Source organism: Columba livia, chromosome 1 (genome assembly GCF_036013475.1).
Source record: "Columba livia isolate bColLiv1 breed racing homer chromosome 1, bColLiv1.pat.W.v2, whole genome shotgun sequence".
Taxonomy (NCBI): domain Eukaryota; kingdom Metazoa; phylum Chordata; class Aves; order Columbiformes; family Columbidae; genus Columba; species Columba livia.
Window position 1 is genome coordinate 22,714,133 of NC_088602.1, and position 26,032 is coordinate 22,740,164.

A 26,032-nucleotide genomic window follows, 5' to 3' on the forward strand; every position below is an offset into this window, starting at 1 on the left:
GCTTGCTGCTGTTTGCCATGTAACCTTGAGTGATTACAGCAATCGTTCTCAGCTGCTGCTTCTTACCACGACCGATATTGATATCTTACTACAAATATTTTTTCTCAAACTACAAGCAATATTATGTAGATTTTTTTTTTTTTTTTTGAGGAGGTGCTTGTGAGCCCACACCTTTGCTTTATCTCCCTGGAAATGTGAAGTGTGGGTAACTGAGGCCAGTGGTACAACTGGGTTTGAGTTCAGTGAACTTTCATTTGCTGAAGATGATTGACTCGAGATGGCGTTCAATAACCTCTGCTCTCAGCTGTGATTATTTATTGAAGTGCCCTCGGCCATTGAAGTTCATTTGGCGATTGTTCTATCCCCTCACCCCCCCTAAAATCTCATTCACATGATAAAGTCCTACTTATTTTTTCCTAAAGGCTTTGCAGTGAGCAACAAAAGCCTCAGTTCCAGGGATAACCACAAAGGATGAATCTGAAGCAGGAAAGGGCACATTGCTGGGGCTGGGTCAGCAGCTGCAGCCCTCACAAGGCACAGGCCCTGTGGCCACACCAGAACCCCGAACCCCGTCAGGGTGTGGGTGCGTGCCTGTGTGAACGTGAATCTCTTGGGGGCTCGATGACCTGAAGTTGGACTCAGTGGGAACTGGGTCTTGAGGACTGGCGATGCTGTGGCTGTTGGGAATGAGGATACAGGGGTCTGGCAGTTGGAAAAGTGGCCATGCCAGTGGACAGATGAGAGCACAGGCCCCATGAGCAACGAGGAAAAAGGGGGAGGCCCAGGATGGCCGCGATGGCGGTGAGGGACCGGGCACGGGTGGCCCGAAGCCAGAGGCTGGGTGGGGAAGGGGCGGCCACAGAGGTGCGGGGAAGGGAGAGGTGTGACCGGGACACAGCAGCCCGCACCCCGCCCTGCGTGCGGGGGAGGCACAGCCCCGAGGGAAAGGGGACCCTGCTCGGTGCGGGCACCGGGGTCAGGCGGAGCAGGGCGAGAGCGGCCCCGCGGTGGGGCTGGAAGCGGGGCCGGGATCGGCGTGGCCCTGGGGCCGGGAGAAGAGGCGGCTGCTCCTGAGGGGCACGTAGATCTTGGGGACTGCCAGCCCCGCGGCAGGAGCCTCAGGGCAGCCTCCACATCCCGGACCCTTGTATGGCCACATCGCGGCGGAAGCGCGGCAGGGAGGGAGAAAAACGAACAGCCGCGCTGGCCAGCGAGAAACAACCCCCTCCCCCGCGCCCGGCCTCTTGCGAACCCCAGGTAGTGGCCACTGATTGACAACCCTCCCCGTCCTCCTGGCATTGTCATTGGGTGCTTTTCACGCCGATCAGCAATGTGTGTGGTGGAGCACTGGCTCTCATTGGCGGGCCTTTCCCCGCCCCTCCTGGCACGGAGAAAAAGGGAGGCGAGGGGGCGGGGCTAGAGGCTGAAGGGGCGGGGCGGCGGCGGGGGCGCGGAGGCTTAGCCCGCGAAGGCGGTCGGCGGCGGCTGGAGCGGTCGAGCGGCGGCGGTGCGGGATGGGGCGGCGCGCGGTGCCAGGTGGGTGCGGGGCAGCGAGGGGTCGGCGGCGACGACGACGCTCAGGGGGTCCGTTCTCTCTCCTGAGAGCCGGGCGGCCGCCGGGAGGGGCGCTGAGGGGGACCAGCCGCTTTTTAGCGGTCTCTCGCCGCCTACTCGCGGGGATAATCTCCCTGTGGGAGCCCCCTCAGCACGGCCGCGGCGCCTTTCTCCCCACAGCCGCGGTGAGGGCAGCGGAGGGTCACTCGGGGCTTCTCCGGATCGGGCTGCGCTGCCCGTCCCGGGGTCCTCCCGCCTCAGCCGGGAAGGGGACGCTTTGTTTCGAGCCCTTTTGCCAGCCTCGGCCCCTCGCCGGTCCCCAGAGCCGCAGGGCGCGTTCCCCGTCCCCATTTCGGTCTCGGGCGCGGGTTGCGGAGCTCCCGTGGTGTGGGGTCGGGAAACAGGCCCTGGAACTTGCGGTTCCCGCAGCGACCGCGCCGACCGGGAGCGGGGAACACGGTGCCTAGCCCCGAGAACCGCACGTTCGGAGGCCTCTGCCCCACTCGTGTTTCCCCACGAATGACCTCGCACCTGCACCGCGGCGTGACACCGGCAAGTCTCTTCTGATGCCCAGCGGTCTTTAAGTACTTAAACATAATCGTCTTTGGCTTTGAAGGGTGCTGTGAGTACTTGACAGCTCAGGAACTTTTAAACTTCCCCCCCCCTTTTTTTTTTCTACTCGTGGTTTTTGCAGATTAATTGTTTTTTTTTCTCCACATTTCTGAAGTGAGTGTGTTGCCGAGAAGTGGGGAATCTGAGTGAGTGCAGGCATCTGGAGACAGGGATTTACTGCAACTGCTGCATGTCTAACACTATCTGAAAAGCAGTTAAGAAATACTTATTCTTTTCGTCTTGTTTCTCATACAGTTCAGTGATCCCTGCAGGTAACTTAACAAGAGAAAGACCGATAATTTTAGACAGAGCAACAGTCTGTGAAGTGGGGCCAGTTCTTGAGTGACAGGTTATTGGATGCAGTTGTGAGATTCCTTGATAGAAAATACTTCAAAGCACAAATGGTTTAGTTTGTACCCTTTTTGTGTAGGAATAGGAAAAAGCTGTCTAGCTGTGGTTCTTTGTGCTGCTTTTGTGAACTACAGGGAATGAGGGGAAAGTATTCCTATTGGAAAAAGAGGGGGACAAATTATGAAAGCAGTCAGGAACTTCAAGAGACTTGAAATCTGAGGGTGAAAAAGGAGGTTGTTTTGCCTTGTGTATCATGCAAGACTGGCCTTTTTTTATTTTTCTTTCAAAGCTTTAATTAGGGAATCAAAAAGTATTCATTTATATGGGACAGACTGTTGTTTTGAAATTGCCTGGTACAGTATTTTCATAGTAGCTAATAGCGTGTGCTTGAGGAAGGGAATGAAGTCATTGAATAAGGCTGCAGCTCTTACCTCCAGCACACTCTCCCAAGCTACAGCCGTCTGTGGCTCAGATGCTAAGTTGTGTGGTCTTTAATATAGGGAGGGTGATGTGATATGTAATAATTGTGTAGACTAATACCCAAGTTAGAAACCTGTTAAAGTTACAATGCTTGCAAACTTAAAAGATTCAAGATTAAATCCCATATTTGAGCTGTGGAACTGCGCTTTGTTGGGTGTTGAGTTACAGCTTACTTTTGCCTTTAAGTTCTCATCAGAAGAAGATGCACTAAGATGCACGGACTGAAATAAAGATGCACTGAAATAAAGGCCCTGGGTCATTCTTACTCAGAAAGAAGGTGGCTTTCAGTAAGTCCTGTAGGTCTTACCTGCAGCTCTTCAGTTGAGACCAGCACCAGACCATGTTCCCCTTGAGCACTGTGGAAGCTCCATTTATTTCCACCTGAATTTTGGGGATGAGTTGTGCAAAGCAAACGTTTCTTATTGTTTGCTGGAGGATTAGTTTTGTGTTTGTGTTGCTAGTGGCAGTGTGAACACCAACGTTTTGTTGTACTGAAATAATATATAATTGAACTTTTGTCTTTTCCATGGCTATTTTCTTAAAATAAAGAGGAAAAAAAACCCCAGATACTGAAATAGTCTTGATTATATACAATGTTACTGAAATTGTACCATCTTTTCTAATCTTCCTGTTTGTCCATGGAAGTAATAAAAGATGACTTTATATGTCAGAAATAGGATTGTTTGTGCTTTAAGTAAAGGGCCTTTCATAGCGGGGTAAGTTATTGAGGTTTTATCTTTGATTTATATGGTACAACACACACGACGTTTCATAGTTAATAGCAGCATAGACCTGCTTTATTTTTCAGTATATGCTTTGTCTGCACAACATGTCGCAAAGGGTTACGATTTTAGGAGTAGTAATATAAACTTCTTGGAGACCAGCTGCTCCTTGGTGTGACTACTTTAGCTCAGGTTTATTTACTTTATTCTGCAGTGAGAAGCTATGTGCCATATATCTCTCTGAAACAAGAGTGTCTACAGGCAATAGTCCTGTATGGAGGAAAGAGGAAGAAAAGCCATATTGTGATAGATGAGAGGAATATTATTTTGAAGTTTCTTATATACAGTGATTAGTAGGACAGGACAGGATTTCTAAAAACGAAACCAAACTAGAGCAGATACTTTCAAGAGCTCCAGAAGAGCTGATGGTAGCTGAGTGTTTGAATGACTGCATCAATGTCACCTGGGCAGTGAATTAGTTTTCATGCTTTTGCATGTCTTCCCTTTTTGATTAAACTTCCTGCATGAACAGTTACATCTTGGTGTAATTTGTAGTAATTGGAGTGGGAAAGAGCCTTGAGAGAACTTCATGGTGGACTCGTGATGTAAAAAGATAAATATATGCAGTTAAGTCTTCGTTCTTTCGAGCCCTCCCATAGCACGGTATTCCAGTGCTCTCTTGCCTGCTTTTAGTGAGGAATGAGCAAGAAATGTTGTTGCAGTTATAATAATTGCAGTCTGCTCTTGCGAGTCTGTCTTTAGTTGGTGTGTACTTGATATGGTCTTGTAACTATGCTTGAATTTGATATGGGTTGTATAATACAGCACGTTTTGGCCTTTTAAATTCAAGTATGATGTAGTGTTCCTCATTCATGTGGGACGTCGATTAAAGTTTTTGGACTTCTTGTGGTTGTTACTGTGACTTCTTTTTATTTTGTGTTTGCTTGCATGGGATATTGAGCTACAGGTTGTGCTTTGGGTGAATTGCACTGCTAGGTTCAGTTACTAGCCAGGCAATGTGTGTTCTGTGTGTTGTGATACTAAGTTTTGTGAATGACCTCAGTAGCAGAAAGATATTAATTTACAGTACTGATGGGGACAAGTTGTTCTTATCAGGCTCATTTCTTAGTTCTCTAATCTTAAAGCTGTTTGGTATATGAAGATCATTAATAGGATCAGATTATAAATGCAGGTCTTCCAGTGTTACATAGAACTGTACGTTGCCTTCAGAAGCTTCCTTGTACGGGGAATTCTGTGGGTCACAGATTGTAACTGCTTATTCTCTTAAAAGAGCAGAGAAAAAGGTAGAGGGTGAGTATTAACTTCTCCATATGGAAGACTCACATACCGAATACCTGTAATGCTAGAACAACAGTGACTCTACTAAGAATCAAATGGAGGAATCTTGAGCCTTAGCTCTGTAGCAGAACTGCTACTTGTGTTCCTGAGAACTTAGCCTGCCTTTAGGTATAATAATGAAAATAACCTGAAGTTCCAACAGATTTATTCAACTTTAACCTGTGAGTGCTCTCCTTCACACCTACTGTCCTTTAGATCTGACTGTTCAGAAGCCAACCTGTTGTAAAAGCTGATGCACTAGGCTGGTTTTTTAACTGGAAAAGCACTGTTGTTTTTCACCCCTCTTTTGAAAACTTGGGTAACTGAAATACTTCCAGCTGCTGATAGATGCAATTTATTTTTCATCTGCCAAAAGGGGAAACAAAACATTGGCGAAAAAAATCAAGACATTTGTGTGTAGAAACATCTGGAGATCAAAATGAAAGTCTTTGTGCTCATTTAGGCTGTGAACTAGGAGCTTAGCTTGTTTGATTCCTTTATTTTTGGCAGGTGAGATGGCTGGAGAATTTTTCTTGAATGCTTGTTAATATTGTAAGCATTTGTTGGATTTGCTTGTTTGTGTGGTTTTTAATTAAACAAATCCAAATTTATTGGTGTTAGGGATTTATAGGTGTTCTGAATTTCAACACATTGCAAATTAGCTTTTTCACATACTGAAATGTTCTGCCATTAAACTCATGATGTTTTCTGGGTTTAGAATTGATCACTGGATGTGTTTGGGATTTTTTTTTTGTGTGGTGGATCTCTCTGTTTAGCTTTTCAAGATTCTTGGAGTTCCTTCCATGTTAGTTACAAATATCATCTCTGTATTCTTAGAGTGGTTTCGTAGCCAAATACAGTGATAAGGGACGTGTGTTTCTATTAAGCATAGAACATCTTTATGCCCAATTTATTTACTATTATATTTTTAATACTCATTATACTCGTGCCATGTGAGAAGGCATGCTTCAACTCAGAGTTAATAATACTTTGTATTTTAAAAATACATCTTATAAGGAGAAAAATTGAGCATTATTCAGGTTGAACTTGATTGATGTTTGTGTTTTTTAAATCCAGATGTCAGTCTAAGCCAAAAACAATACAGGAAAATATTTCCCTGTTATTTGTGTGCTTTCAAAGGGATTATACCTAATGTGTAGGTTTTCTTCTAAACATTAATAACTGCAAACCTCCTTGCAGGAGTGTTTTGTTAAGAAGGACTGGGAAGAACTGACACATACTATTGAGTGCTGAGTTAGGGAATTGGCTAAACATTAGTGAACATAATAGCATAACTAAAATATGTGGCTTGGACACGGCTGGCATGCAGATATTTTTGCTTTAGTTTTTGAATTAATCTTGCATTCTGTAGATACTTAGGTTTTATAATAGTCTTCCGAATATAATGCAACTTTAAACTGCTGGTGACATAGATAAAGTATGTATAGATATCAGTGGTAATTTGAATCTGTTTGGAGTTCATATTTTACAGTCATCATAATTGATATAAATAGCAGTAGCCTATGCTAAGACAGTCGTAACTTCCATTAGTCTGTCAAAACCAGAATTTTAGGTTGACTTAAATGTATTTTTCTTCAGGACAAGAAAAAAATGAGACTTTTAAATGTTGTGCACAGAATTACATCCTGGCTTGTTTTCTCTCTAGTTCCATAAATCAAAACTTTATTTCACTGTTGCTTTGGCATGAGCTTTTATTGTGCATCCCTGTTGTGGAAATCTGCCCAATACAGAAACTATAGAATAGTTTATTGCGGTAAAAACTCTATCAAGCATTGTTTGCTTACACAGCAGTATGTACAGATAAGTTTACATTGATGAAAAATACACATCACCATTAAGTGAAACAAACTTTTTGGAGGCTTATGCAGAGGTTATATTTCCTCTTGTGCTGGTCTAAAAGCAAAGGTCTATTTGGCTGTTCCAACTCTGCATTAACGTGTTTTGGGCCAGGTTTTTGGTATCTGAATAGGCACTTGCACTAGAATAGATACATATGGTGATTCTCAAGTCCTTTGTCAGCCTTATGTTTGCTGGTAGATTATGAAGGCAGAAGTAATTGGAATAAAATATACCAGCAGTTTTGGGCTCCAGAGCATAAGGATACCAGAATATTAGAGTGTGTCCAAAGGAGAGCAACAAAGATGAGGGCATGACTCGGGAGGAGCAGCTGAAGGTACTGGGGTTGTTCAGCTTGGAGGAGACTGAGGATGACCTCATCGCTGTCTGCAGCTCTCATGAGAGCCAAATGGAGGTGCTGGTCTTGCCTCCCTGGTGTCTGTTGATGTGGCACGAGGGAACAACTTAAAGCTGCATCAGGGTAGTTCAGATTGGATATGAGGAAAAAGCTCCTCTCTGGGAGGGTGGTCAAGCCCTGGAACAAACTTCCCAGGGAAGTGGTTGTGGCCCCAAGCCAGTCAGAGTTCAATAAGTGTTTGGACAATGCTCTTGGGTATCTGATTTAACTTTTAGATTGCCCTGTGTGGAGTCAGGAGTTGGACTGCATGATCCTCATGGGTATAATTTAGTAGTATTTGAGAGTCCTTAGAGGACCTGAGTTTCACCAGCTGTTGAGAAGATAGCGCGTGCAAAAATATTTCCTTTTATTGTTGATATATTCATAGAAACTGAAAGTGAACAAAGCACCTCATCAGTGAAGACTGAGGAGCATGAATAATAGCATAAAAATGCTTAATTCAAGTCTAGCTGCTGGCACAAAGAGAACATAATGTTAAGGTTGTATATAAAGGACAGTAAGTTGGGAGTTACTGGAGATCTGCTGTATTTATAGGTGGAGAACATTATATAAAGTGTATATATAAAGACTTCCCTGGACTGGTTAACCAGTTATCTGCTTATCACTTGCTGCAGAGCATGATACCATTGACAGGGCTGTTAAAAGGGCCTGGGGTTCAGATTGAATTTGAGGATGAGTTTATTCCAGTGCTGATGGCTGTAATGGCCACCTGAGTGTGAGTGTTCCCTTATTTGAAGGTTTATAGTGAATGTGTGCAGTCATAGCTGATATACGCAGCTATTGCCCACTCTTCCCTCTCCAGTGGCTTTTTCTTGCAGCCTAGCACTGCTGTTCTTGTTGCAATGCCTGCCTTTGAAGGTTGGAAAGGGCTAAACTGTCTCTTCTGGTTTTTTACTTCTGTAAGGTAAGTACAGTGGCGTTTGGGTTGCTGTTGTGTATGTGAGCAGAGAGGCCTGTTAGAGCAAGTCAGCAGTGTATAACCTTTGGATTCATAACTGACTTAATAAAATAAGGTTGGTAAAGGTGTGAAGTCTCTCTTTGCATTCCTGTGACTCGGAAGATTAAATGGCATTGAGGCACATACTTGCCTCATAGCTGGAGACTTTAATTCTTCAGCTAATGGATCCCAGGTTTCTTGTGCATCTTCATAGTAGCAACTGTTTTGCTTGTAATGAGTAATACTTGGACAGCTTGTGTATGTAATGGGTGACAGGCATAATATATCAAAACATGTTAACAGTATTCCAGCAAATGTTGGAATTGATTTCTTGAAGTTTGTTTTGAAATCCTGTAGTAGGAAAGGTTGGTATTCCATGATGCTGAGGAAAACCATTCATGTGCTGTGTGCTTGATTGTGTCCTAACAGAGCAATGGGCAGCTGTGGGGAGCAGTGTGCTACAAGAGAAGGCCTGGGAGGCTTTTTGAAACTTCAGACAGCCTTTCGACACACTTCTTTGAGAAGTTCTTCTGCCTCATTACATGTGGATGAAAAATGAAGAGTTTGAACTTCTGGATTAGAAAGGAGACTTTAGTGAGAATGTGGCTTTTTAGTTCTTCTACAGCAGTTAGAGTTTGCTGCTAAGTTTTGTATGGAATGTTGAACTTCTCTGGAACTTGTATCAGCATGGGTTTATTGTAGAGTTATTTCCTGGGAAAGTACTGTTTTTAAAGCTTGGCCGCTGTTGCTTTGAGTGCTTAAACAGCTGCAAACATGGAGGAGATAACACATCGCTTCAAATGAAGCCTATGCTTGATTATTTTATGCTGAATTTGAAGACTTATACATGTATTGCTGGGGTTTTTTTGCACATGGCTGAATGTTGAAGTTCCTTCTAACCTCTGTGCCAGCTCTGGAGCTGGAGTGGGGCTGCAGTTAACTCTGTTGTGTTTAAATATGATGTCTTGGTACAGTTATACAAGTGGTTTGGTTACAGTTTTAGGTTATCTAACTGTGTAGTAGGAAAAGGGTATTTGCCAGCTTACGCCAGATAAACAGATGTGCAAACCACGTGCTATCCACCCTTCTTTTTGTAGAAAGAACCAGGAACTATCATCTCAGGAGCTTCTTTTTTTTTTTTTTCTTCTAGATGGAGGGGATTGTGGCAGAATGCAAACCCCCCTCTCTCCCCCTCCCTCCTTCAGTATGGAAGGAGTAGGCACATCTCCCTCTCTCTCTGCTACTTGAGGCTAACAGCTTCTTTTGTTTGGCCCCAGAACACCCTGGCCAGGGCCATTAGGAGAAGGGAGTGCCGAGGCGCCAGTGAGCCGCTGGGCGCCTGCGGCCGGTATGGGGCATGTTTGGAGGCTTCAGGGGCACCCGCAGCCAGTGTGGGGGTGCATAGAAGCTTCTAGAATGCCTACAGTCAGATCTGATCAGCCAGTATAAAAACAGGATTCTCGTCGAGACTCTGCCCTTTGTTGTGGGTCTCTCGGAGCACGAGCAAGATGCTGCCGCTGAGAGCCCCATCCCCGGGATGGAGACTCCGCTTGCCTTGCTGTCACGGCTGTGAGTAAAACTTCTCGCAGGATTGCGAGTATATTTATACTTTCCGTGCACATATGCACGTGTAACTTTCCGTGCTCAATACAAGCACGTATAAATTAATCCTTGCAGAATCGCGGGTATGTTTTCCTTCCGTGCACATATGCACGTGTAACTTTCCGTGCTCAATACAAGCACATGTATAAATTATTTCCTCGCAGAATCGCGAGTGTATTTTCCTCCCGTGCTTCCACATAAGCACGTGTAATATTCCGTGCACATTTGCACGTGTAAGTAAATTAACCCTCGCAGGATAGCGAGTGTATTATAAATTTACCCTCGCAGAATCGCGAGTGTACACTTCCCGTACTCACTACGAGTATGTGTATCTCTTTAAAAATAATCCCGCACCGTGTTCAGGCAAGTGTGTACTTCTCCGGGACTCAAGGCTGGCTCCGGCATTGTTTTGGTGAAGCCACGTGCATGCACACTGTGGACCACCTGTTGTATTAGTTGCTGCCCCTTAATAATTTTCCTCAACTGGTATCCGAACCTCTATTTAAGTCACTTTTGGAGTGCTAAAACCCTGTTTCTCACCGGTTTAATAAAAGTTGTTTTGGACCCTGTTGTCCCTTAAAATAACCTCGGGGTGCCTCCGTGACAGGGATCCTCTCTCGCTCAGCTCAGTCAGCTTGCTTCTCTTGAAGCTCTCCATTCTTCAGATCTTACAGGTCTTATACATCTTTCCTGTAGCAATCACTTTATTTACAGCAAATAAAGAGTTATAGAGCTTGTGCATGGCAAGCATGGAATACCCGAATGTTGGAGGTACAAATGCCTTCAAGACGTGTGTCTGAAAATGCACTTAGGTGTTTAGTCTTTCAGCCCTCAAATGAAATGTAACTCTTATAGCATTTGCTTCTGTCATCAAACACTGCTCATACTCTTGTAGATTATCTTGAAATTTCAAGCATCCTTTGATTCAGGGTGGGTGATTCTACCCAAGCACATAGATAAGATTAGGAGCAACACTTAGTTATACCTCAGGCTAATAATGCTGCAAAGACTTAATATCTAGTTGCTGAATTTCTTTGCTGGATTTGCACTGCTAATGTCAGGAAAAGCGTCCGTGTTGACGGACTAATGAGCTATTGGGTTTTTAACCGTAAGGCTATTAATTAGCCTGAAACAGCTGCATCAGATCATTGGGTTTCTGACCTTATTTTTCTAAAATATTTGTCATTCTATTGGAGAAGGTATGTGCTTTGCAATAATGTTATTCTGGTTGCCATACTAGCAATTCTGAGAGCCTCCAAGCTTGCATGGAGCTGCAGCTTGATGTCGTGTGGGAGATCATATTCTTGGTCACTTGGCTGTCTGAAGTGGCGTCTGACCAGTTGGCTTGATGTTGAAGCAGGTTTAGCAGCAGTCAGGAATTTCTGTATCTCGGATAGTGGTGACAAAGTTCTGTTCAACAGGATTTATAACTCTGCGAAAACTGCTGGGAATCAGTGAATACAATTCCACAAATGGGGAAAATTCCAGAACTTCTGTTGTTTCGGTTGCTTCAAGTTGATGAGTATTTTACGTCACTTAGTAAATTGGTCCAGTTACTAATTCTGTGCGTTATTAATTGATGTCTAGTAAAATGAATGAAGTCAAATATTGGAGCAGATTTAACCTTGTCTTAAAATTGTGGCTTTTTGACATGCACAGAAATAATAAGTAGTCTTATGCAGTATGTAGTCCAATTTGCCTGTTTCTGTTTCTATCTCTTAATCTGAGACTATTGAAAAAGCAGTGGAATAACCACTTTAGCAGGCAGGTTTTATTTTTCGCCTGTGACAACAGCAGCTGAAACCCCAAGTCCATTTCCTCCTCTCCCTGTCCTACGTTTTAAGATGAAGCTGTTGATGTTCTCTGTTCTGTGCTACTTCCCCATTTGGATTTTCTGTTCCGCTTCCTCCTGCTGCAAACTCCCTCCTGTGCATTTCTTCTGAAGTCTTCTACTTCTCTTTCAAACTATCCTTTATATCCTAGTATTCCCCGTAAGAAAGAAATGCATAGTGATGAAATTCTTTGTGTCATTTCTGGTAAAAACCACAGATGGCTTTTTTTTTTTTTTTAAAAAAAAAAAAAGAGTGAAATGCTTGGAGATGTGGAAAAAAAACAACCCCAAACAAACACCCACCCCAAACTCCAGCAAACCACAACAAAAACCCTCTCCACTGCTGCATTCATCTCCAAAGAAACTTCAGATGGAAGGAAGTAGATGCAAGACATTAAATGTAAACCCTTGCCAAATGTAAAGCCTTCTTCCCTCAACTAAGTGAACTGCCTGCTATCAGATTTCTTTAAACCACAGAATGTTATTTTTGGCAGGAACATCAGAAGGAGTATTCTTTCTTTTTAACAGTTGTTGTTTGGAAAACAAGCATATGTCTGGCATCATCATGGATTTCTAAAAGAGGAAGAAGTGATTTTTATTTTCAAAACATTTAGTAAAACTGTATTTTCAGCAGAATCAAATGTCAAATGGTTTTGTAAGCTTAATGGTGTCTCCTTAGAGTTGGTTGTCGAGGTTGAAACAACAAGCACCATTAGCCCTTAAGCTGCTAAATGCTAGTCATAGCTTGGCAAGAGCTTTCCTCAACCAAGTTGCTGGGCTCCAGAGAAGAACAGGCAGCCTGTAATTTTTTTTTTTTAAGTTTTTCAAAGCTAAACCTAAATGTTGGTGTTCAGATATGAATAAATAAGGCTTCATTTTATGCCTATGGTAACTGTGATGTTAACTGTAAGACCCATGGCTGTAAATCTGTAATTTGAGTATCCCCACTCTTGTTCGTGTTGGTAGAATTATGGTTGTTAGTGCCTTTGAATATGAAGCATTAGAAAATACATTGAAGTTTGTGAACCCAAGGGATGACAGTCTAAACAGTGAACAGCTTTGATTTGTTGGTCAAAGATAACTTTCTTTCTGCTTCATTACAGAACAATAAATACAGCGTAGAACAGTCCCAGATACCCAAAGAAGTTTGTCCAGGTTCATTTAATTATAGTGATAGCAAAAGAATGGAGAGAAATCACATTCTGTAGCACTGACTGGAAAACAGGGAGATGTAACTGTGAGGGTAGGAAGTGTGTGGGTTGAATCTAGAGGCATAAAACCAGTGAATTTGATTGAGAGTTACTGAAAGTTAATATATTCTCTTTAAGATTATCAACCTTATATTTTAGAACTAAAATATATGGAGGAAACTTTGAAACAAAAGCTTGTCTGAAATACAAAGCTTGAAGGACAATTGTTCTTTTGTCAGAAGTGTATTTTTGAGTGTTTTTCAATTCACTTTGAACAAAATACTGAATAAATGTAACATTAGAAAAGATAAGACTGTAGAAATAATTTAATTTCACTGTGGAGCAGTTAATTTGCATGATATTGCTAGTGTTCTAGAAAATATGCCTTCTGTGCCCTCCCCCCCCATTTTCTGCAGGTGTACAATGAAGTGTTGATCCTCTTTGCTGGTTGAGAGCATGCAGGACTTGCTGATTTAAATAAGATTCTGATTGGGTCTTAAAAGAATAAACTGGACCAAAGCGGGAAGCTTGAGTACCATTTTTTTTATTTAGGCTTGAAACAACTTTTGGTTATTCTGAATAGAAAAGAATGTGATCTGTGGAACAGCTGGCCTTTTAATATGTAATACTCGCAGGTATCCTGTCCTCCCCTTCCTGCTCAAACAAAGAATGTTAGTTAACTGTTTTGTGTAAGATTGGGATTTACAGCAGTTGTACCCAGGAACAGATACTGCTATTCTAATGGCTTTGGAGAAAGCAAAGTTCTCTTCCTCATTAATGAGTAGTCTCTGCCAGATAGCTTCTTGGTAGTTGAGAGGATGCTTTATAAATCACTCAACTAATCTGATAATTGTTTTCACCTACTCTTTATTTTTTAATACTTTTTGTTCCTAATGCACAGATAAATTGTCATCCCAGAGCACAAGCAATTCAAAAGCAATTATTTACTGTTAATAGCATAATATCACTTGCAGCCATTAAATCAGTGTTCCGCTGTCTTGCAGAAAGAGATGTCAAAGAATGTTAAGTTGCAAAGGGACATGAAATCTGAAAACACGCCTCTCATGTGTTCTCCTCTACTTTTGTGTGAATTTTGGATAATCACTTTTATTTTGCTTCTTGTTGCTTCAGAACTGCATCTGGTACAAGATTTAATGTTAAACTTTTTTCTCATGTCTGTTTACTATTTAATACAAAGGTAGAATGTAGTAGAGAAATATTTATCAGCCAGATTGTAACTGTACAAGAACTGGGAAAGTTTAGTCATACTTTAGGCCTAGTTAGCTGTATCTTAGTTTACTGGGCTTGGTTAAAAAAAAAAAAGTGTCATAATCCCTCTAGAGGGAATGGATCATTGCGCTGAGGAGAGCTCTTGTATTTGTGGCAATAGGGGTTGTGTGCATTTGCATTGCCATTGCAGTGTCACTCTGTGTAAAGGTCTGGTTTGGGTTTCAGTTTCCCAAGAATAAATCCTAACTCTCCTTTGGGCAAGTTTATCTTTCAAAGAGCAAGAAGTGGGTAGGGGAAAAGAGAGTTCTGCTGATAGCCAAAATCCCATTGACCTGTTGTCCAAAATTTTATGTGATATTGTACTTTTTTTTTATTAAAAGCAGAAAAAGAAAGGCTGACCTGAAGTGATCAGATACAGGGAGTCTGACGGGTAAGAAGGTGTTTTGAGATTTATTCCACATAACTGTACAATTCTAGCTATCTTTTTTGCATCTGACATGATGTAAAGCTCTGTTTAATTCTTGAAAACAATCTACATTATTTGTAGTTTTTAAAATCTTCAATAGAGGAAGGCAAAAGGAGCAGGACCTGCAGATGTAGTTGAAATGGATATTTTTCAAAATATCTTCATGGTAAGATACTGCATTTGTGGCAGCTGACTGCTTTCCACCTCCTCCCTGTTGGAAAATAAGAAACATTGCTGTGAAAATGATATTGGAGTTGTCTGAAGAAGAGAATTTATGAAAATATTTAGTGTGAACAGGTGAATCTGATCCCTTGAGTTAGTATCAACTGCTTGCTGTTGTCTCATGGTAAAGCAGTAGGATAACCTGGACAGGTTATGCAATTAGGATAATGAAGTTCATACTTTTATCTTCATTACCTGTATTAAACAGCATGAAGCAGAAGGAGTTTTAAAATTCCCTTTTATGAAAACAGACTTTAATTAAAACCAGAAAAATCTCATGGTAACAGGCATGATGGCTTTAAGCCACTGCAGCTTTCTTTTTGAAAGAAAAAGTGGACTTTATTTCAAATACTTCTGGATTTCTGTGATTTGTTTGATCTTCCTAAACTGCTAAGCTCCTCTGCATTGAACAAGATTTGAGGTCACAGATCCATGCAAAACTGTTTTAGTTTAACTGGCTTGTAAGCAAAAATGTTAATAACAAAAAAGACCCAAAAGAAATAAGCAAAACTGCCTGTCTCATCTGGCCCTTTAAAAACAGGAGTTGGGGGGGGAATAACCCCTTGAGAAATGAGGATAAACTTGAACCATGTATTTAATACTAGAGTATGCTAATCTCTTTCAATAATAGCTCTTGAGCTAGGGTGTAAAATGGAATAATTAAATACATAAGTTTCACCTGTTAAAAATGCTTTCATTTCTCTCCCTCTCTTCTCACCCTGTTTATTTCTTTATGTAGTAATGTCCTTAACTGAACCTCCTGGATCAACTGTAAGGAGTCACTAACCGTTTAATTCCTTTGAGTTCTAATTTTATAAATGATAGCTCTTTAATGATTAATCTGTATGATACCTATGTCTGTCTAAAAGCAATTTAAATGCTTTTTGAGACTTTCAAGCTGGGGAAAAAACCCTATGCTTTTCACAAATATCTTCCAGTCTGTGTCCTACTGAACCTTCATAAAGGTTTTGTATATATAGTGACATATGCATCTATATCTATATCTAGAGATAGATTTATAGATATGAAAGGCTTTATAAATAGTAAAAACTAAACAGTCATACATGTATACCTAAGCATGTACATGTGAGAGAGAACTGTTTATAAGACCAAAATATTTCAGCTGGAAGGGGCCTGTAATGATCATCTGATGCAACTGCCTGACCGCATCAAGGCTGACCAAAATTTAAGGCATATTAAGGGCATTGTCCAAATGCCTCTTAAACACTGACAAGCTTGGGGGATTGACCACGTCTCTAGATAGCCTGTTCCAGTGTTTGACCACCCTCTTGGTTAATAAATGCTTCCTAATATCCCATCTAAACTCTCCTGGTGCAGCCTTGAACCATTCCCATGTGTCCTGTCACTGGGTGGCAGAGAGAAGAGCTCAGCACCTCCCTCTCCTTCTCCTCTCAGGACACTGTAGAGAGCAATGAGGTAGCTCCTCAGCCTCCTGTTCTCCAGACTAGACAAGCCCAAGACCAAGCTGTTCTGCACAGGACATTCCTTCCAGCCCTGTCACCAGCTTTGTTGTCCTCCTCTGGATGCACTGAAGGACCTTCACAGCTTTCTTGAATTGTGGAACTGCACCCAGTGCTCAAGGCGAGGCCGCACCAACACCGAATACAGCAGGACAATCACCTCTTTTGATGTTTGCTCATGCTGGGTTGGATGCACCCCAGGATGGCGTTTGCTCTCTCGGCTGCCAGGGCACATGCTGCTGACTCGTGTTGAGCTGCTGTTGACCAGCACCCCAGGTCCCCTCCTGCAGGGCTGCTCTCCAGCCACTTCTCTACCAATTTATACTTGTGCCCGGTGTTACTCTGTCCTAGGTGCAGAATCCAGCATTTTGACTTGTTAAATTTCATCCCATTAATCATTGCCCAATGCTCCAATCTGTCTAGATCCTGGTGCAAGGCCTTCTGTCCCTCAAAAGAGTCAACAGCACCTCCCACTTCGGTATCATCACCAGACTTACTAATGATGCATTCAACTCCTGCATCCAGATCCTTGATAAATCTATTGAGCAGAACTGGCCCTAAAATTGAACCCTGAGGAACACCCAGATGTAGATCCATTCACTACAGTCTTTTGAGCTGTGCCCATCTGCCAGTTCTTCACCCAGCACACCGTGAACCTACTCATCCCACAACCAGACAACTTGTCCAGAAGGATGCTGTGAGGGACAATAACAAAAGCTTTACTAAAATCCAGAGAAATGACATCCACCACCATCCCCTTGTCCACTGAGCAGGTGACCTTATCATAGAAGGATATCAAGTTAGTTAAACAGGACTTTCCCTTTGTGAACCCATGTTGACTGTGCCTGATAATTGCATTATTCTCAGAGTCCCTTTCAGTAGTACGCAGTAGATCTTCTCCATGCTTTTTCAGGAACTGAGGTTAGACTAACAGGTCTGTAGTCCTCTGGGTCTTCTCTCTCACCCTTTTTGCAGATTGGAATAACCTTGCCCTGCTTCCAGTCAGCAGGGACCTCCCAGACTCCCAAGACCTTTGGTAGATAGTAGAGAGGGGTCTCACCATAACATGCACTAGCTCCTTCAGAACTCTTGGGCGAATTCCATCAGGGCCCATGGACTTGTGAACATTCAGCTGATACAGCTGATCCCCTACAATTTCAGTGTCCACAAATGGAAAGTCACTGTTTGCACACTTGTGGTCCTCTGACTCAGGGAACTGAGCAGCTCAATGTCTATTGGTATTACTAAAGACTGAAGGAAAAAGAAAAAAACAACACATTGAATGCCTCAGCTTTTTCTTCCTCCATATTGGTCAGGTGGCCATCTTCAACAAATATTGGTCCAATGTTTTCTTGAGGCTCCATTGCTATTATTGTACTTTAAAAAGCCTTTTAAGGAATCACAGAGCAGTTTGCAAAGGAAACAAGCTTCATATCTGTGATGGGTTTTCAAATAAAGGATCTGGCTTCTGAGGACAACATAATTACAGGCAAGGTGAGGTTTCCATGAGCCCAGGTCTATACCAGAAATCATCCTTCTGTCTGCTAGGGTGAAGGATGAGCCGTCTGGTCTCCAAGCGTTGAATCTGAGTGCTTTTCTGTTTTGCCATTTTGCTCTCACGTACATTCTATAGGGGAATTAGCCATGGAGTGATGCAAGTGGTTACTTTCAGCTAGCTCCAGATGAAAAAATGTCTTGCCCTGGGATGGGGTGTGGTAGGGAGAGCAGCTGCTTTCCTGATCCAGCCCGTGACCATCTGCGTAATTATGATTCCATGGGGTTGAAGCTGGCTGTCAGCTATGGCAGTGCTGGGTAAGAGACCATTACGTACGACCTTGTTGCCTCCTTGTTGCGCTTTTTTATAGATGTGATATTTTTCCCTTTTAAAAAAAATAGCATCATGTGTTTGGTGTGTGGTGTTTTTTTTTTTTTTTTTTGTTTTAGGCATTCTGAAGCCCACTAAATTTCATTTATCAATCTTAGTAATTAGGTTCTCATTTTAGTGGTGTTAGGTGTACATGTGATGTTTTTGACTAACAGTTTTTCAGTGGGCTTTTGTCTTGTGCTGCTTTATGTTTCCCTTACGCATTTCTCTCTAGTGTTATGAAACAGTAGGACACAAGCTGCATGACCCTCTGCTACTTATGGAGAAGTTCAAGCGAAAGAAAATCTTAGGTTTTGTTCAGGCTGGGGTGAAGTCCACTATTTGCTTTGGATGTTGGCTGTTAGCTGTCTGGCAACGTTTTTGTGTTGCTCATGTTACCATATCCACTTTTTTTAGTGAAGCATTTAACTTGAAAGCCTGTACCTCTGTCTTTTCCATCTGGCCTTAGACTCATCCCTTTAACAAGCCCACAGGCTTGCTTTCTGTCTGGGGTATTTATTTATACAAAGCATCTGTCTAGATGTTTGTGCTTTGTAGCACTATCTACTAACCGCAAGAAATGAGGTTGAATGCTCCAGAAAGTAGAATTTAAGATACCTCTTTATTTCAAGCAGCATGTTCTGAAATGTTATCAACTGTCAAACTATGCTATGTAATGTGTGGGTGAGCAACAACTGAAATGGCAGTGGCTGCAGTCTGCTCAGGAAGGTACATTTTAAGTGTTGTTACTCAAGTGGGTCTCCACTTTGCTGCAAAGCTAGCAGCATTCCTTTAAGCAGAGCACTTAAGGGATATCTCTGGGTGCTGGGAGTGAAGCGAGGAGGAAGCTCTTTGCCTTCTCCAACTTCTGGAGAAGAGTGCTGGGCTATACTGGGAGAAGGGGCAGGCTTATAGTACCCAATACTTGTACTGTGAGATTAGGATTTTTATCTGTGAAGGCTGGGGATGGTAAATGCTGCCAGCAAGCATTTTCACATGTTTGAAAACATTTCAGTATTGACATCCTGTTGAAATTTGTTCCTTCTCAGAGAGATTAGATTTCTTTGTCAGTGGTTGGAGAATCTTTCCTTTTGAGATCAAAGATGAGAAAGTGAAAGAGCTAATTTCCTGTCTGTTGTCATTGGTACGAGTCATTTGTGGTATAGCCTTATCTTTACACTGGGCTTCATTTGCAGTAAAGAAGCAGTGCTGACCATTAAGAAAGAAAATGTTGTCCTGGGCAAGCCTCTTACTGTTGATGTACTGAAGAGGTGAGATAACGTGGGCGCTGATCAATGCTAGTATGCTGCTTATCAGCCAGGAATGTCTGACAAACCAGCGCTGTTACTGGCTGGCTCGCAGACTTGACAGACTGTGTTTTGTAGATTGCAAAATCTCTCAAGATCAAGTGTTTCACCTCAGATAAATTCCACAAGATGTTTAGGATTTTGGCAGCCTCCAGTTTAGATAGATCTCCTCTGGCCAACATTAAAGGACTGCTACAGTCAGTCATGCAGTGAATATTTCTACCATAATCCAATGAGTGAAAGAGGGATAAGAGAGATACCAGGTGCTCCACAACAGGTTGGATGTTTTTACTTTGTTATCTCCCTGTGCTTTAAAGAGAAACTGCAAGTGCTTGAACTTGTTTGGAAGGAATTGGTGGCAGAGGACACACTGGGGGCTGTGACCAAGTCTGACCATCAAAGTGGTTTTTGGAAAGCTACAGAGTAGGAAATTGTCCCTCAAGGGCTTGGCAGAGGGCAGATTGTTCTCTGCGTTCCAAGGACAGTGCGTGTCCTAACTAACTCTGTGTTTCTGGATGTCTCAGAGTTTGGGCTAGATAACAATTTAATCTAAAGTTAAAGACTGCTTGGAAAACGTGAGCTGCTGTGTTGTTCTTTACGCTGCTTCTCTTATGTGCCCAAGTTGAAGGCTGGAATCTGGATCAAGCCTAATTTAAAGATAAACTTTCTGGTTGTCTTCATCAATCTCATGAAAGCTGCTTAGGATGGGCCACCCAGAGGCCCCTTGGCTCTGTGTAATTGATTGTGTGGCTCTTGCTGAAGAGCCGCCCATCCTACTGTGGAAGTACTTGAGACCAAGTGGGACCTACCCACTAATTCATGTGTGGTTCTGCTCTTTGAAGGCTCCAGAAACTGTCTGGGTTTTCCAAATGTCTGTTGTAGTGTTGGTATCCAAAGATTTTAGCTTTGTGCTTTTAAGATGGAATACATGAAGGAAGCGAACAAGCCAAATCAGTATTGAAGATTTTAACTGCTTTCTTTTTTGTGTGTGCACATTGACAAAACAATTACGTTGTAATTCAAACTACAGTAGTAAGCTTTGGATCTCCATATATGAAACCATGTTTTAAAACCCCTCCCCAGAAAGCAGACTTCGGAATAAAATCCTTTATTCACCATTTTGATGATGACCTGCCATTTGGATACTTTTAATCCTCAATCTGTGTAAAAGTTATGTCTTGCATGAAATCCTTTATGGTGTGTATTGTGGTTTTGTTTTTTTTTTTTCCTGTGGATTTCTGAAGTAATCCTCTGTGTGCCATATAGCTTGTTCTCCAAATTGCTTGCATGCAATCTCCTCATTTCTAGGAGTCTTGTTTAGAAAGTTATAAAGCATTGATTTTAAATAAAATTCAGGTGGAGATACACTTCTAACCAAAAGTCAGCGTTATGCATTCTGTATCTTTAAAATCATCTCCTGTTGAAACTGTTCATACTTTCTGTAATTTACTCAGTGAACATGAGTCAAATGGGGCATTTGGTAGAGGAGTCAGTGATGTACTTGAAAATTAGTAAGAATTGGTATTTCTTTGCTCTTTTTTTACAGGTTTTACAGATTTTACAGGAAAGAATCAGTTTGAAAGGGAGTGTGTATATTCAGTTATGCCAGTAGACAGATATTGCTGGATTGTTAATGGTGAACTGAAATATATTTGCCTTTCTGTATCTCATGTTGCATGCATCTGCAATTTTTTTTTGGTCATAACTGCATCTTAAATGTAGAACATGTTGTGTGAGTGTCCAGTGTTTATTCTCTGGTTTATCCTTGGTCTTCTAAAAGATAGTTTACTTATTTAAAAAAATCAGAAAACGCTGATTTTTAAAAAGATAAAAAATTGTTTGACATTGACCATGTCTTGATATCTTTATTTACCCATGTAATGGTTTGTACTAACCCCTGGAATATATGTCAGGATAGTTGATTTCATTGCACTGTGCAAACTATGCAGGAGTCTCATCCTCACAGTTCACACAGTGGTTCTCTGCTTATTCAATGCCTGCATAGGGTGCACACATTGCTGACCTGAGCGGACAGCTCTTCCACCGTAGGATGGGATGCAGTGATCCTGTGTATGTAGTGCAGCACCATAGACACTGTGGTGATCACAGAGTTACAGAATGGTTGGCGTTGGAAGGGACCTCTGGAGATCATCTTGTCAAATCCACTTGCTAAAGCACGTTCACCAGAGCAGATCGCACAGGAATGTGTCCAGGCGGGTTTTGAATGTCTCCAGAGAAGGAGACTCCACAACCTCCCTGGGCAGCCCGTTCCAGTGCTCTGTCACCCTCAAAGTGAAGAAGTTTCTCATCATATGTAGACTGTTATATTATTCTGTTATGATCGAATGATCTAGTTTAGAGATCATGTTTGTACAGTTCTTGCAGAAAGGCCAGCTATGTCTTAACCACAAAAAATGTATTTTATAAACATATAGTATATGGCTAAATGTTCATCTGTAAGTCAGAATATTCTCTTGATGCTAGGATCTGTAATATTTCCATGGAAACATCATGATACTTTTTTCAAGAGATTTTCATTGCTATTTTAATGTGTTTGTTTTGTTTTAGCGGGTTTGTGTTTAGTAGTATTTAATTTACTGTGCAGTATCCCAGAAGGACTCAAACCTGGTGTTTTATTATGCTTTACTGTAGGCCATTATCTTAGATATTTTTCATCCCCACAGTTTTTATGTGGGTAAGAGTTACCTCCTCTGCAGATATTGGCAGTTAAAAAGCTATTTTTTTTTTACCTTGAAAAAAGTCTAAGCTGTAACATGAAGTAATGTTTAGCTCAAAACAGTTGAAAGTATGTCTAGATTCTGCTTATGCATGTTTTAGTAAGCTTTTTTAACCGATCACAGAACCTGATTTTTTTAATGTGTATCTTTAATTATCCTGTTACTGAAAAGCTAAGTTGAAATTTGTCTTTGGTTGCAGGTAAAGCCACCTGAGTGTGCCAGCAAGTTACAGAACAGCTGTCTTCTCAAACGTGTAAACAGAAAGGATATTCGCTACCTTTTTTAAATGGTAAGCTGTTCAAGGAAGCTCTTACTGAACATACCTTGTGGCTTACTTTGTGTGAATTTAGTACGAATAGTTTTGAAAACTGTGGTAAGTCCTTAAACTGAAGACCAATGATGGTGCGTGAAACTGTCTGGAAGGTGTTGAGTTAGCATTGGGAAGAAGATTTATGTTGTTGTGGTGTTAAAGATAGGCTGTATTAGGCCCTGAAACAAATGTGAAAAGCACTGTTAGCCCAGGAGGCTAGTATAATTTAAACACTAATCTTATTGTGTAAAAACCAAATTTATTCATGGATGTTCATGAGATATTGGATTTATACATTTGCATCTGTTAATTACTTTTACCATGTATAATCTGTACTTTGCTGATGTCTTAGAGATTTAAACTAAATCTGCTGAGGTTAAATGTTTGACCGATTCAAAGTGCAAAGGATAATAAAATATTTCTATTTATTGATATTAAACTAGCTTTGTGGGAGAGAATCCCCCTGCTCCCCAATTTGTCTCAGCTGTGACGTGGACACCTCACTTTTAGATAAGGATTATCTGTTGTGTTGGTGAAGTATGAAAACTGTGGTGTACTTTACCATGTGACTTAAGATGTGGGACACACTGGGCAGTGTTAATGAAGGACACTGCAAAAGTAAACAATTTTATTAGAATCTAAGTGCAGGTTCGTTTGGTTTTTTTTAGGGGACTACAGCTTGTCTGCTTCTGCAGTGGGAAAGAGAAACCTTTTGAGCAGGAAGAAGCTGGAGAGGAGGTTTGTTCTTCCTTCTAAGAGGATGAGGATGTTAAAGTAGTATTAGGTACTCGTATGAGAAATCAGGTACTCTCTTCCTGCATTGCACACCACAGTGCTGCCTTTGGCAGAAACTATAGCCAGCCTTGCTTCACGGTCTCTGAAATAAGGAAAGTGTGCAATGGGGCTTCAGGATGCTGTTAACTTTGTCTGTGTCCTAAAGGTGACCCTGGCTGTCATCCTTTGGCACACTTTGTCCCCTCTACTGAAATTCACATATGCTTATTTTAATTTTGAATTCTGATTATATGTGTGATGATATTCAGTGTGCTTATCAGCATATATTTTGTGGAAGAAATTGCACTCTAAATTAGGAAAAAACTCAAAGAAAGGAGTTCTGTAAAACTCCACTGTGTATGTGTGCATTCTCAGTGTCAAGTGAGAAGCTATTACGAGGGATGAAGGGATGAGGAAGTAATATCATGCGCACAGAAATGTGGAAGGTATGGCAACAACCTTGGAAGGAGGAGGATGAAAGAAACCTCATTCTTTCCCCCTTCTGCCCCTCCTGCTGTTCTTGTTAAAAGGCAAAGGGACTTGATTGTAATATACTGAAATTGTTTGAAAAAAAGATAACTGGCTGTAAATTTCAAAGGTGGAAGAAGCCTGTGAAGGAAAGTAAACAGTCTGCAAGAAATTTGGTAAACCAAATGGACATATCAACGACTGAAAATATACTTCACTACTAGATTATTGGACTAGCATATTGCTTAATAAATGAAATTTATTCCTCTTAATATATATATTACTTAGTGTTCTTAGGTGTTCAGTCATCACACTGGTGTGCACATACATGAGTGTGTGTGCAAAGGTGTTTCCAATAGCTAATCCATACCTGTGGTGACTGCAGCAGCTGACTTTAAAACCCCTGATCTCTCTAGTGTGTGGCTCTCAGAAGAAGATGGAGGTGATGCAGGCATACAGTAGTTATGTGGCTAACAAGGTAAACAGAATCGGCAATGCATATGTGAGATGTCATGTAAGACAGTTCTTGTGATGACAGATGCCTCTGCAAGCCTGAGCAATAAATAGATAAGAAATGTTTACTTTCTTTTATTCAATAAGATTTTTGTTGACCTTCTCAGCTGGCTGGGATTTCTATGTGATTTTTGAGAAGTGTGGCAGAAGAGGGTGACAGAAAATTGCAACAGCCCTGAGCTCTCTAGTGTCATAGGCCTGTATTGCTACCACTAGGATGGACTAGGACTAGAGGGCATGATTTAGGAGGAGCAGCTGAAGATACTGGGGTTATTCAGCTTGGAGGAGACTGAGGATTACCTCATCGTTGTCTGCGACTTCCTTATCACGAGGAGCGGAAAGGGAGCTGCTGATCTTGTCTATCTGGTGTCTGGTGACAGGACATGAGGGAATGGCTTGAAGTTGCATCAGAACTTCAGATTGGATATGAGGAAAAAGCTCCTCACTGAGAGGGTGGTCAAGCCCTGGAACAAGCTTCCCTGGGAAGTGGTTGTGGCCCCAAGCCAGTCAGAGTTCAAGAAGTGTTTAGACAATGCTCTTGGGTATCTGATTTAACTTTTAGATTGCCCTGTGTGGAGTCAGGAGTTGGACTGCATGATCCTCATGAGGTCTCTTCAACTCAGGATATTCCATGATTCTATGATGAGATTTAAATCCTCCTCCTCGGATAACACTGACGTCATTTCTTCTAGAAAGAAGTTATTGATCTGTCAGGTCTAGTTACCACATTTTAGGTAATCATATGTGCTTAGCTTGCTACTCACCTTTACAACTAATTGTACTAACTGGTCTTTTGGAATGTTTCAGTATAAAATGGGAGGTTAGAATAAGTCACTGTTCCTTGTGGGGTTTTTTTTTTTTCATTCTTTGTACTAAAGCAGTTTGAGTGCTATCACTATCACTTATGTAGTCTCAGCCATAAGGGTAATAAATCCATAAACTGCTTTGTCTTCTTTCCTCTGGATTATGTTTCTGCACACATCCAATCCGATTCCAGCCCTGAAAACAGCTCAGCCAGGAGCAGCAGCTATACAACAGAAATGTTGAAACAGGGAGTGAGGAAAATAATCCATTTAATTAAATCAAGCAGTGGCTGGCTTACAACTGTCTTAAACAACTGTAAGTGGAGTGGATCCCAAGGCGATAACTGGGTTTTGCTTCTGAGAAGAAAACATACCTCATCTTGTGGTTGAAGCATTTGTTGTTAAGTTTTGGTGTGATCTAGGTCCAATTTCTGATCCTTCTATGGGCCTCGTGTGCTGCCCAGCATCATCAGGTAGCTTTGTGCCTCTCAACTGTATAATTGCAATGCTGCTTCTTGCCTTTCTCGAATTTGGAGACTAAACTTAACATCTAGGTGTACAGATATTCTAATAATGCAGGTATTGTGCAACCTTCCTGTAATAGGCTTTCTGATACTGTTTTGCAGTTGCTAGATTTAGGCAGTCCATTCCCTCTTCAGTGGGCTTTAGTTGGCTGTATTGCCAGGAATTTGGTATAAGGTTGACTGCCAGCTAGTGGGAAAGATGAGGTCCTTCCCCAAGTGTAGGGGAACCTGAGTGTATTATAGGGCAAGAGAAGAGAGGTGGACCTCTGACTTTTGTGCGTAGAGTGTCTTTACACCCTCCTTTCCCAGGGGGCCCTCATTCATAGATATTAGATGGAGCTACAATCAGAAAATACTATCTCAGGTTTTCAGCCTTAAGATGATTGCTTTTCTTCAAGCAGTGTTTGCCTCTTTTTCTCCACCCTGTTGTCATAAAACTA

At 41.8% G+C, this 26,032-nt stretch overlaps 1 protein-coding gene across 10 annotated transcripts in view; it reads left to right on the forward strand.

The window, feature by feature from the left end:
* Positions 1 to 1,423: 1,423 nt before the first annotated feature.
* Positions 1,424 to 26,032, forward strand: part of WASF3 (WASP family member 3) — a 66,818-nt gene continuing 42,209 nt past the window's right edge. For 2 of the 10 annotated variants that reach the window (XM_065050575.1, XM_065050612.1), the window contains exons 1-3: positions 1,424 to 1,536; positions 22,400 to 22,489; positions 23,179 to 23,294. The gene's annotated coding sequence lies outside the window, so the exon portion shown is untranslated. Of the gene's footprint in view, positions 1,537 to 14,502; positions 14,553 to 22,399; positions 22,490 to 23,178; positions 23,295 to 26,032 lie in introns of all 10 variants that reach the window. The other 8 variants (XM_065050542.1, XM_065050605.1, XM_065050585.1 and 5 more) reach the window with 6 other exon arrangements.